This window comes from Moschus berezovskii, chromosome 23 (genome assembly GCF_049115385.1).
Source record: "Moschus berezovskii isolate FMDL1 chromosome 23, NW_MosBer_1.0, whole genome shotgun sequence".
Lineage (NCBI taxonomy): Eukaryota > Metazoa > Chordata > Mammalia > Artiodactyla > Moschidae > Moschus > Moschus berezovskii.
In genome coordinates, this window is record NC_142482.1 from 30278588 (window position 1) to 30292536 (window position 13949).

Consider the following 13949-nt stretch of genomic DNA (forward strand, 5'->3'; position numbering starts at 1 on the left):
GCCACAGCAAGGGAGGCAATGGCCCTGGAGGGCTGTGGTACAGTTTTTAAGGCAAGGTCATTTGCATAATCCACAACTGTTGACTGACAATCTAGGTTCACCGCTGCTGCTGCTGCTAAGTCACTTCAGTCATGTCCGACTCTGTGTGACCCCATAGACGGAAGCCCACCAGGCTCCCCCCGCTACAGGTTATAAAACAAGATGCTCTACTGTATATGTCTTTCCCATAATTCAGTCTATCATAATTAGATACAGGTAGTCATGGAATCTTTATGCACAGTTAATGAGTCTAATTAAGAAGAGATGGCAGGAATACACAGGAGAACTATACAAAAAAGACCTTCAGTTCAGTTCAGTCGCTCAGTTGTGTCCGACTCTTTGCGACCCCATGAATCACAGCACGCCAGGCCTCCCTGTCCATCACCAACTCCCAGAGTTCACTCAAACTCACGTCCTTCGAGTCAGTGATGCCATCCAGCCATCTCATTCTCTGTCGTCCCCTTCTCCTCCCGCCCCCAATTCCTCCCAGCATCAGAATCTTTTCCAGTGAGTCAACTCGTCGCATGAAGTGGCCAAAGTATTGGAGTTTCAGCTTCAGCATCAGTCCTTCCAGTGAACATCCAGGATTGATTTCCTTTAGAGGGGACTGGTTGGATCTCCTTGCAGTCCAAGGGACTCTCAAGAGTCTTCTCCAACACCACAGTTCAAAAGCATCAATTCTTCGGCACTCAGCTTTCTTCACAGTTCAACTCTCACATCCACCCATACATGACCACTGGAAAAACCATAGCCTTGACTAGACGGACCTTTGTTGGCAAAGTAATGTCTCTGCTTGTTAATATGCTATCTAGGTTGGTCATAACTTTTCTTCCAAGGAGTAAACGTCTTTTAATTAATGACCCAGATAACCACAATCATGTGTTTCACTCACCTAGAGCCAGACATCCTGGACTGCAAAGTCAAGTGGGCCTTAGGAAACATCACTATGAACAATGCTAGTGAAGGTGATGGAATTCCAGCTGAGCTATTTCAAATCCTAGAAGATGATGCTGTGAAAGTGCTGTGCTCAATATACCAGCAAATCTGGATAACTCAGCAGTGGCCACAGGACCGGAAAAGGTCTGTTTTCACTCCAATCCCAAAGAAAGGCAATGCCAAAGAATGCTCAAACTACCGCACAATTGCACTCATCTCACACACTAGCAAAGTAATGTTCAAAATTCTCCAAGCGAGGCTTCAATAGTACATGAACCAAGAACCTCCAGATGTTCAAGCTGGATTTAGAAAAGGCAGAGGAACCAGAGATCAAAATGCCAACATCCATTGGATCACAGAAAAAGCAAGAGTTCCAGAAAACCATCTACTTCTGCTTCATTGACTAGGCTAAAGCTTTTGACTGTATGGATCACAACAAACTGTGGAAAATTATTAAAGAGATGGGAATACCAGACTACCTTACCTGCATCCTGAGAAACCTGTATGCTGGTCAAGAAGCAACAGTTAAAATTGGACATAGAAAAACAGACTGGTACCAAATTGGGAAAGGAGTACGTCAAGCCTGTATATTGTCACCCTGCTTATTTAACTTTTATGCAGTTTATCGAAATGCCAGGCTCGTTGAAGCACAAGCTGGAATCAAGACTGCCAGGAGAAATATCAATAACCTCAGATATACAGATGACACCACACTTATTGCAGAAAGCGAAGAAGAACTTAAGAGCCTCTTGATGAAAGTGAAAGAGGAGAGTGAAAAAGCTGGCTTAAAACTCAACATTCAAAAAACCTAAGATCATGGCATCTGGTCCCATCACTTCATGGGAAATAGATGGAGAAACAAAGAAAACAGTGAGAGACTTTATTTTCTTGGGCTCCAAAATTACAGCAGATGGTGACTACAGCCATGAGATTAAGAGACGCTTGCTCCTTGGAGAAAAGTTATGACCAGCCTAGACAGCATGTTAAAAAGCAGAGACATTATTTTGCCAATAAAGATCCGTCTAGTCAAAGCTATGGTTTTTCCAGTAGTCATGTAGGGATGTGAGATCTGGACTATCAAGAAAGCTGAGCGCCAAAGAATTGATGTTTTTGAACTGTGGTGTTGGAGAAGACTCTTGAGAGTCCCTTGGACTGCAAGGAGCTCCAATCAGTCCATCCTAAAGGAAATCAGTCCTGACTATTCATTGGAGGGACTGATGCTGAATCTGAAGTCCCAATACTTTGGCCACCTGATGCAAACAACTGACTCACTGGAAAAGACCCTGATGCTGGGAAACATTGAGGGGAGGAGAAGGGGACGACAGAAGATGAGATGGTTGGATCGTATCACTGACTCAAGGGACATGAGTTTGGGTAAACTTCAGGAATTGGTGATGGACAGGGAGGCCTGGCGTGCAGCAGCCCATGGGGTCACAAAGAGTCGGACATGACTGAGCAACTGAACTGAACTGAATGAGTCCAATGGCCATCAAAAGTTACTTTAGCACACGATGGTAGATGTGCATGTGCTAGACTAGGGAAAGCCCCAATAGTCAGCGGTGGGAGTTTTTCCCACCCCCTGACTATTTTGGAGCACTGATGGGGAGGGGTGTTACGGGTGGGGCTGGTAAATTGCTTGTTGGGATTAGGCAGCCTTGGGACCTTTAGCTGAAGGGGTTGCCTCTCATTGCGCTCAGCTAACCTCCTGCCTAATAAGACTCAGACCTGGCCCCGCTTGCTGCGTGGCTGCTGGTCTTACACACACATTCACACATGGTGCTTAGGGAAGGAGGCCTCAGAACAAACAGGTGGCAGGGAGGAGGAGGAAGGGGCCATCCTCTGTGGCCCAGGAACCTGTGTGTGTGCAGCAGCCTCTGTCCCCCTCTCAGATCTCTCACCTTTTACAGCCCTTCTGCGGGGCATGGGTGGGGTGGAGGAAGCAACACTTTAGCAGGTACTCAGCTGCCCCCAAGCTGCTCCAGACCCAAGAGCTCCAGGGCAAATTCTCATTAAACTCCCAGGCTGGTGGTTGTGTTGAAATGGTTTGCAGCACGGCTGAGGGGTGTGTGAGGTCACCAGCTGGTCCCGTAAACACTGGATGGGAGTCACAGGCCTGAGAAAACACACCGACAACCCTGAGATGCCAAGAGGACATGACGGGAAGTAGGGAAGCCTCCGAGGTGCCCGAGACAGGTCTGGGATTGGAATGTGTAGCCGGAGGTGGGAAATGTGACCGTGGAAGGGTTTTGTTGTTTGTCTTTTCAATAAGGATGTGAGTTTGGCAGGTTAATTTGGTAAATCTATAAATCAAGAGTGGGATTTTGACTTGGAACCATTCTATTTACTGCATGCTAGTTTAACAGATTCCATAGAAAGAATTCACCTGTTACAATAATGTTTTTATAACTGTCAAAGAAACATCGGCTTTCCTTTCAGAGGCCACCTCTCATGCACTAATATTTTATTATTCTTGTAATATTACAAACTCACTGAAGACTGGACCAGGGCACCATCCGATGTGCCACGGTGTTCTCTGCCCCAGAGTGTGGCCCAGGATTCAAACTGGGTGACAAGGAGGTCATGCAAGTGAGCTGCTGGAACCCCCGGTCTTTTGCCAACAGCTGAACAAGGTGGTTATTTCCTAAGACAAATGTGGTGATGAACAGAGGAAAGGCCAGTGGGCCAATCAAGTTCTGTAAGAGCCGCATGCCAAGAGCATACGCTTCCATGACACACGCTCACGGGGATGACAAACTGAGTGTGTGAGATATGTCTGGGTGGGGGACCCTGTGACCCTTGGAGCGGCGGCGGGAGGCACAGTTCGGTACAAACTGTATCTCAGACAAGTTTCATTTCCCTCTGGTGCATCTCCAGAGCGTGCTGGTGCACTAGCCTGTCTACTTGTTTCTTGCTTCTCAGCACCAGTGACATCACCACTTAGTAGGGAATCACAGCCACATTTCAAAGAATCATTCAGTTTTCTCATTAAGATCCTATAGGATTTTTTTTATCCCCCGCAGCAACAGCCTTGCTAAAACAATGTTAAAAATAGACCTGGTAATACTTTTCACATTTGTAGGCAGTCATGAATGTTTAACAGTGTATATGTCCAGCAGATGTACATAACTTTAGAATTAGGCATTGAATTTTACAGAGTAATACAGAGGACACATACTTGTGAAAAGGATTTTTCAGAAAATGAAGCAAAAGACAAACCTTAGGCTTGGTTTACCTAAGGGAAGTGAAACCTGTTAGCTGCTTGATTTTCTTGTAGGAAAGTGTTTGTTCAATGCACAGAGTATTTAGGGGTAAACATATATGTAAAATAGAGAAGGGCATGGCAACCTACTCTAGTATTCTTGCCTGGAGAGTCCCATGGACAGAGGAGCTTGGTGGGCTAGAGTCCATAGGGTTGCAGAGAGTCAGACATGACTGAAGTGACTTAGCATGCATGCGTGCATGCACTATGGTAATTTTCTGACCAGCCTTGGCTAGAACTTTTTAATCTCTAGGAGTTCATCTACCAGTGAAAGTTTTCTTGCTTTTGGGGTAACCATAGAGATGGAGATTAACCCTCTTCATCCCCCAGGCTCTAAAATTATTTTGACCAAAATGTTTAAGCCAGGGGTTTCATGTAGCTTAAATGAGTCATTAAGAATTTTATTGGTTAAAGTAGGCATATTTTTTCCTAGTAGACAAAATGACATAACAGTAATAAAAATGTAATATTCAAGTAATTGCTGCAATGTAATTATAGTTTGGGTTATAAAGTAAGATTAGAGGTCTGGGATGGCTATTTTGTGGGTGTGTGTTTTAATGTCTGAATGTTGTCTTCGAGGTGCCTGTCCCGTCTCCCTGGAATGCTGGTGCAGTCCATCACAGAACCAGGTGGCCAGGAGCCCGGCTCAGCCAGCCACATCTAGGGGTTCTGCTCACCCCGCCTGCCCTCTCTGGACATTATCATCCTGCCTGTTGCAAATACCTAACCATCATAGTAACTGAAAGCAGGGTTTCTGATCTTATGTAGACAGCAACAGGGGAAGTAAAGCAGGGCAGAATCCTCACTAGGGGACCAGACGCATTCAGGGGCCAACCTGGAGCAGCCACCACTCTGCCTACTCAGTGCTGTAGCTCTTGGGTTCCCGCTCTTATCCAAGAGTTTGGTGGGGGTGGTTCTGCTTCTCTATGTCTCTGCCATGCTGCAGGGTTAGCCTGATCTGGCTGTTGGAGGGGAGAACAATTTCATTAGGTCTCAACAAGAAGAGCTTGATTAGGTGTTTACCCAAAGTATATCTTACCAAAGGATTTGTCATCATTGGAGGCAGTCTTTGAATGGTTATAAGTGAATTTCTGTCTGCATTTTTTATTTAATGGCATGACCTTGAGAAAGATGAAACTCCAGACAAAGAAGTGCTTAACTATTTGTGAATCAAAACAATGAAAAATTTAATTAGCAATATTTACAACGAACCATTGAAAGAACATCAGATTTTGTTGTTGTTACTAGTTTCCCTTTGTAACTAATAAGGAATTTGTGGGAAAATATCCTGAGACATTACTTTGCTGACAAAGGTCCATATAGTCAAAGCTATGGTTTTTCCAGTAGTCATGTAGAAAGAGTTGGACCATAAAGAAAGCTGAGCGCCGAAGAATTGATGTTTTCGAACTGTGGTGTGGAGAAGACTCTTTTGAGTCCCTTGGACTGCAAGGACATCAAATCAGTCAACCCTAAAGGAAATCAACCCTGAATATCCATTGGAAGAACTGATCCTGAAGCTAAAGCTCCAATACTTTGGCCACATGACGTGAAGAGCTGACTCACTGGAAAAGGCCCTAATGCTGGTAAAGATCGAAAGCAGGAGGAGAAGGGGACAATAGAGGATGAGACGGTTGGCTGAATGGCATCACCAACTCAATGGACGTGAGTGACTGAACAACTTGAGACTGTAAATTTCTACTCCTTATCAGTCTTTCTCCCCCAGTGATGATCTTTTAATGTCATGATTCCACCTATGCTTATTAGTTGGCTATCGATGGCAAAAAAGACCTTCCACTTTCTCCTCTATTTATTTATACTGTATGGACTCAAAACTATTTCTTTTATTCTATGGGTGATAACCCATTATTATAATCAGATTTTCCCAGATTCAGCCAGTGGTAGCCTCTTGAAGTTCCCATTTTTGACATGTACCTCTGGTTCTTTTAGCAATTCTTTGTTTTCTGGTGAGTTAAGATGTTTCAGGCTAATTTTTCAAGGCATCTTTCCCTGCCTCACTCCTGAAATCAGCAGTTTCTCGAAAAAGCCTGAATATTAATGGAGAATGTTTAGAAACTAAGATCTGGGTACTAGATATGAAAGAACATCACTTGTGAAATGTGTAATTTACTCCTCAGTCTCGAATAATTTAGGGTGCCTATAAAAAACTAAGTATCCAGAGGTAAAGGCTGCCTTAGCATCTTGAAAGTTGGAATTCTAAAAGGAAATTAGCCCCTCATCTTGATATTACAGACCTGTCACTGGGATGCCAAGTACAGTCTCAGCAAACTGATAACATCTTTAGGCTTTTCTCCCTCTGAGCAAACACTGTTCTCTTGGGACTTCCCAGGTGGCACCAGTGGTAAAGAACCCACCGGCAAATGCAGGAGTAATGAGAGACTGCAGGTTTGATCCCTGGGCCAGGAAGATCTCCTGGAATAGGGGCATAGCAACCCACTCCAATATTCTTGCCTGGAGAATCGCGTGGACAGGAGTTTGGCGGGTTACAGTCCATGGGGTTGCAAACAGTCAGACACGACTGAAGCCAAGGAAGAAAGCTTCTAATAGCTCGAGACATCGGTTAACTCACGGCTGAATCACAAATCAACTATGTAGACTATTTCACAAATTTAACGTCTTGACAGTATCTGTGACTTTAAATACCCGTGGTCTCTAAATGTTCTCTTTTTTAGACATAAATCTCACATTGACAAAGACCGACGGAACACAGGTGCACGCTGTGCCTCATCGGCACTGCGTGGTGTCCTCTCCGGAAACAGTGCGGAGAGCCCCATTCTGCACCTTGAGTCTGTGGTCCTGTTTTCTGCAGTGGTGACCCCTGAGCTGGGGCCTCGGGGAAAGTGGAGGGCCAGAGAGTTGGGCATACAGCATTTCCTCTCTAACTCCTTTGAGGGAAGTCAAGGGAGTGCAAAACATGGGATTTGACTGATCTAGGAGAGTTTCTGGCTTTTACTTGGCATCTACACCCTTAGTGCTTGAAAAATGTTATTTTTTCCCTAAACTTCTATCTCATTAATCTTGCCTTAGGAGTGGTCTAACCTTGTTAGTTGGGTAGGCTGCTTCTATCCCAATTAGCATATATTTCCATAAGTGTTGAGAGCAGAAGGGGATGGAAGAGGCAGAATTTCTAAACTATTGACCTTGGAAGGACTTGTACGAAGGTGTGTCTGACATGAGTGTAATACAACTGAAAAGTGTAATACAACTGAAAAAGCTCTCGTAAATGGTAAGTTATGGTTGGCTCTGATGATTTATGCTAAGCAGAATCAACTATGACGGAAACATAAAATATTTCTAAGCTTACACTTTAGTCACTCAATACACATAACACTCAATTTTCCTCCTTAAAAAATAGATATTTAGAGCACCGAGAATCTCCAGAGGAAATAGGGTTATTTACTGTCTTTGTGTTTGCCCATGTCACACATTCCAAGTTGAAGAGCTGGAAATGCTTTCATATTCTCAAATGAAAGGGCCTCTGTGATGCCCCCATTTAAATATAAATCCTGCTATTATTAATATATGATCCCCACCATTACATTAAGGGACTTTCCACTGACAATTTGAAGGGGGAATGTCAGAACAGGGCTTCAGCAGCCAAATTGTTTCATTGTTCAAGTACTGACAGGCCAGTTGCCTAACCAGAAGATGCAGAGTTAAACCAAAGAAGCTTATTTTGAGAGCAAGTCTGTCGCCATCTACAATATGTAGGACCAGGAGGTAAACAGGAAGTACTGAGCTGTCTTGGATTACTTCTACAGGCAGAGAGCGAAATAAAATCAGTGTTTACCGAATGGGAAAGCACACAGCTGGTACAGAGAGAAATGCTATTTTCATGCTTCTAAAAAGGTATTACAAATAACACAAAGTTTCAAACCTATAATTAAAAACTTATTTTTAAAAAGCTTTGATTAGGCTCCCTTCAAAAATAGAATTCTAGGTGGAAATAAATTTCTTAAAGGTTGACTTCCATGCTGGTTTCCCCTAATCCATTCTAAAGGCCTCTTTAAACGACAGACTTCAAGAGTAAAAAGTATGTCTCAGAATCACTGAGTAGAAGTTCAGTGCTCCCACTTAATACATGGGGAATCCAAGGCCCCAAAGTTAAAGTAATTTATAAAATGTCAAACAGCCAAGTAGGGGCAGGGGGAATTTAGGATCTGAGTTATTCATGAGGAAAAATTATGGATGTACTTAATTTCTTAGTGTCAGACACAAGGACACAATCCTGTGGTAAAGGGGCTAAATGTATTGTTGGTGTACTTTTGGCCAGAAGACAAAAGAGTGGTCCTGTGGATTCAAACTGAGTAGGCACTCCCACCCACCTTCAGAAATGACAAGACCCTTTCTTCTTTTGGTGTCAAAAGCCTCAACTGAAAAATGAGGTGATTCTGCAGTTCTAATGTTGTGAAGTTGAGAAAACAAAGAACTGGAAAAGGTGATATGACTCAGGGAAACAGAGAATAAATGAATGGAAATTAAGATAGATTATTTTGGGTAAGAATAATTTATAATATTTAAAAGTCTAGTAGGGTTGTTTGAGGTCAACTAAACTTTTAATAACCCAGTTTTTAGACAAACATCAACACGCAAACCAGGAATAGCCTAAGAGAAGAATGGGTAAAGTACAAGGTCAGGCAATTCAAAAAAGAACATAGATGCATGGCCAGTCAGTTCAGTTCAGTCACTCAGTCATGTCCGACTCTTTGTGACCCCATGAACTGCATCACACCAAGCTTCCCTGTCCATCACCAATTCCCAGAGCTTGCCATCCAACCATCTCATCTTCTGTCATTCCCTTCTCCTCCTGCCTTCAATCTTTCCCAGCATCAGGGTCTTTTCCAATGAGTCAGTTCTTTGTATCAGGTAGACAAAGTATTGGAGCTTCAGCATCAGTCCTTCCAATGAATATTCAGGACTGATTTCCTTTAGGATGGACTGGTTGGATCTCTTGCAGTCCAAGGGACTCTCAAGAGTCTTCTCCAACACCACAGTTCAAAAGCATCAATTCTTTGGCGATCAGCTCTCTTTATAGTCCAACTCTCACATCCACACATGACTACTGGAAAAACCATAGCTTTGACTATATGGACCTTTGTTGGCAAAGTAATGTCTCTGCTTTTTAATATGCTGTCTAGGTTGGTCATAGCTTTTCTTCCAAAGAGCAAGTGTCTTTTAATTTCATGGCTGCATCACCATCCGCAGTGATTATGAAGCTGAAGAAAATAAAGTCTGTCACTGTTTCCATTGTTTCCTCATCATTTGCCATAAAGTGATGGGACCAGATGCCATGATTTTAGTTGCTTGAATGTTGAGTTTTAAGTCAACTTTTTCACTCTCCTCTTTCACTTTCTTGAACAGTATGAAAAAGGAATGGCCAATAAACACATTCAAATGTTCAACCTCAGTGGTATTTAAAATGCAAATAAATGCAGCAGTCAGACTTCCCCTTCTTCAAATTAGAACAGATTATAAAGGGTAATGATATCTAGTGTTGGTGCAGGCACAAGGTAACTGACCTTCAAACACTGTTAATGAGAATATAAACTGGGAAAATCTGACTGGAAGACCATTTGGCAAGCCACAAATTCAAGAAATTCTACAAACTGCAAGAGAGATAAATTGAGAAAACAAAAACACTAATTCAAAAAAATACATGCACCCCATTGATAATTTTGCAATGTAAATAAACATCAAATCACTATGTTGCACACTTGAAACTAATATAATGTATGTCAATTATATTAAATAAAAAAATCAATGCAATGTATCACCCCCCCAACCCTGTATTATCTCCAAGTATGCAGAAAGTACAGTTGATAAAATTTAACATCCATTCATTATAAAAACACTCAGGAAACTAAGAACAGAAAGGAACTTCACTCAATATGATAAAGAGCAAAGAAAATCTTAGAGCTAACTTAATGGTTAAAGACTAAAGGTTTTTCCCATAAATTCAGGAAAAAGGTAAGGATGTCTGTTCTCACCATGCCTATTCAACAGTATACCGAAGATCCTCGTCACTGCAACAAGGCAAGAGGAAAAAATAAAAAGTGTACTGATCAGAGGGCTTCCCTGGTGGCTCAGAGGTTAAAGCGTCTGCCTCCAATGCGGGAGACCCGGGTTCGATCCCTGGGTCAGGAAGATCCCCTGGAGAAGGAAACGGTAACCCACTCCAGTATGCTTGCCTGGAGAATCCCATGGACGGAGAAGCCTGGTAGGCTACAGTCCACGGGGTCGCATAGAGTCGGACACGACTGAGCGACGGAACGGAACAGACGGTACTGATTAGAGGGCTTCCCAGGTGGCGCTAGTGGTAAAGAACCCGCCTACCAATGCAGGTGATGGACAGGGAGGCCTGGAGTGCTGTGATTCATGGGGTAGCGGAGAGTTGGACGCGACTGAACTGAACTGAACTGAACCAATGCAGGAGACATAAGAGACAAACATTCAATCCCTGGGTTGGGAAGATCCCCTGGAGGAGAGCATGGCAACTCACTCCAGTGTTCTTGCCTAGAGAATTCCATGGACAGAGGAGCCTGGTGGGCTACAGTCCATGGGGTCAAAGAGTTGGGCACAACTGAAGTGACTTAGCGTGCACACACACACAAACACATTAGAAAGAAAGAAAGCTGTCTTTATTTGCAAATAACATAATCATCTATGCAGAAAATTCCAAATAATATACAAACAGAAACCAAAACACCTCCCCTCCCCCAACTATTATAGTTAATAAGTGAGATCAATAAGGTTATAGGATAAAAGGTTCACATAAAAAATTGATTTTATTTCTATATATTAGTAATGAACCAGAAACTAAAAAAAAACTATTCTTTCTTATAGCATCATATATGAAATATCTATGGATAAATCTAATAAAGTATATACTGGATTTACATTCTGAAAAACTATAAAACATTGATGAGAGAAATTAGAACAGACCTAAGTAAATGAAAAGCTATTCCATATTCGCTGATTAGAAGACCTAGGATTAGAAAGCTGAAGGATTCAGCTGATTACATGTCTGAGTAATCAAGACAGTGAGGCACTGTTTAAGGATAAGCATATAGATGAAAGGAACAAAACAGAATTCAAATGGACCCACACATATATGGACAACTGGCTTCAGACAAAGGTGTCAAGGTAACTCAGTGAAGAAAGAATAGTCTTCAAACAAATGGTGTTGGAAAAATCAGATATCCACGTGCAGGGAGAAAAAAAAATTGTAAACCTTACTTTGTACCATATACAAAGATAAACTCAAAATGAATCAGATACCTAAAGGTAAATGCTGAAATTTAAAATATCAAGAATAACACATCAGAGAAAACCTTTGTGAGCTTGGATTGGATCAAGATTTCTTAGGTAAGACACAAAAAAGTATGATCCATAAAAGGGTAAAAACTGATAAATCAAACTTCTTCAAAATTAAAAACTTCAAATCTTCCAAAGACACTTTTAAGAAAAGTCAAGACCCAGAGAAAACGTGAAAACCACATTTCTATATCCAGACTATATGAAGAACTCCAATGTTGTAAAAAGGAAACAAACAACCAATTTTTAAAAAAATGGACAAAATGTTTGAACAAACACTTCAACAAGGAAAAGATACAGATGATAGATGAATATATGCAAATGCTTAGTATCATTAGTCATCAGAGAAAAGCAAAGTAAAACCCCAGTAAGTTGCCACTTTGCTTATCAGGATGGCTAAAATTGATACAAAACAAAATGACAGAATGCTGCTGCTGCTGCTGCTGCTAAGTCACTTCAGTCGTGTCCGACTCTGTGTGACCCCATAGACGGAAGCCCAACAGGCTCCCCCGTCTCTGGGATTCTCCAGGCAAGAACACTGGAGTGGGTTGCCATTTCCTTCTCCAATGTGTGAAAGTGAAAAGTGAAAGTGAGGTCAGTCAGTCACGTCTGACCCTTAGCGACCCCACAGACTGCAGCCGACCAGGCTCCTCCATCCATGGGATTTTCTAGGCAAGAGTACTGGAGTGGCTTGCCATTGCCTTCTCCGAAATGACAGAATAGATCACACCAAATGCTGGCAAAGATAGGGAGCAACTAACAAAGTCAAGGGAAGGCAAACGGCTGAGGCACGGAGTCAGACCACAAGCCAGGACAGAAGTGAGACGAACCAGAGGACAACAACAGGGGCCTATCATTGTAAGAATCTCAGAATCAAGGGCTGATCAATCATTCACGCAGGTTGGAAAATACTGACGGAACACGCGCTAGTGTCAGGCCCCTGCTCTGAGTGCTGAGGACACAAGAGGGGAAAGACCGACCATGATCCTACAGCTTAGACAGTTTACACTCTGGAGGGAGAAGATAATAAGCAAACCAGTAAGTCTGTCAAATGGTATGGAAGTATTAGTGAAAAAAGAAAGCAAGGAAGCGGGATGTGGTGTGTAAGGCAGAGGCTGGGGCTTCAGTATTTAAAAGAGGTGGGCGTTAGAAAAGGCCTTGCTGAGAAAGCAGTGCTTGATGCAGGCAAGGGAGCCAAGAGGAGAGCTTTTACAGGCGAGTGCTATTAACACTGAGTTCTCACAGGGCACTCAGCTAGCACCCATCCACTTTCTTGAGACCCATTTAGTTTCCATAATAATGATATAAAAAGATACCATTTAATGTGATAACTGGTTATGACAGTTTATAAAAATGATTTATGGGGTAAATATAATCTTCATTTCAACTGAACAAGAAACATTAGAAATTCAACAGAAAGAAAACCACACACTTTAATTTACTCTGAACTATTACTTACCTCTCCTGTCTCAAACCTGCCCCTCTTTCAATTTTCATTATATGTGATTCTGAGAAAGCTGAGTGGCACAGTTTAATATTAATAAATTTTGGAGTATTAGCTGGAAAAGTGGGTTAGAAAAAAACAGGAGGAAATAGCCTATTCATATGAAAATAATAATCACATAATATTTATTGTCTGGGATTGAAATGTTTCAAATATGCAAAGCAATAAAATGTCAGGAAAAGCAAAACTTCCTAATGTTAAAAAGATCATAAATTTTTCCCAAAATAAGACATGTGAAAAAGTTCAGGTGATACTTTATGTCAAAAGAAAAAAAAAATACCCTCAAATCCAAGCTAAACAAGCTTAAACCTTCAGAAGCACAACTTACCACTGAAGGGCTGTGCAGACAATGGCAGTTACTGTAAAAGCACAGAAAGCAATAGTTAGCTTTTTCTTTGAGCTTGAGAATCACTTTTTAACAGGAACAAATTCCCTGACCTAGGCATTCTGTAACATGTACTTTTGCTACGTCCTGAGTGAAAAAAACACATGTAATGTCAAAAAGCTACCAGGATTCCAGCGTCACTTAAAAAGAAAAACTTTGAAAACATTCATTTACTTGTCTACACTGGGTCTTAGTTGCAACACTCAGGAATCTGATCTATACTTCTGCAGTGGCAGCCGGTGGGATCTAATTCCCTGACCAGGGATTGAACCCAGGATCCCAGCATTAGGGGTATGGAGTCTTAGCCACTGGACCAGCAGGGAAGTCCCAGTGTCAATTTTAAATGAATTTGCATTTTACAGATCACAGTGGCATGTATGCAAATGTCTAAAGTAGAGTGATACCTATGTTGGCAAAACATGTAACATATTTAGTCTATAGATAATTTAATCTAAGTGTCTCCTGCTGCCTTAAATCCCTTTTGCAATTCCTTG

At 42.0% G+C, this 13949-nt stretch overlaps 1 protein-coding gene across 1 annotated transcript in view; it reads right to left on the bottom strand.

Moving 5' to 3' along the window:
* Window positions 1–101: 101 nt before the first annotated feature.
* The window catches only part of SUPT3H (SPT3 homolog, SAGA and STAGA complex component), a 418542-nt gene continuing 404694 nt past the window's right edge, over window positions 102–13949 (bottom strand). The window contains exon 13 of the mRNA XM_055406163.2: window positions 102–13429. The gene's annotated coding sequence lies outside the window, so the exon portion shown is untranslated. The remainder of the gene's footprint in view (window positions 13430–13949) is intronic.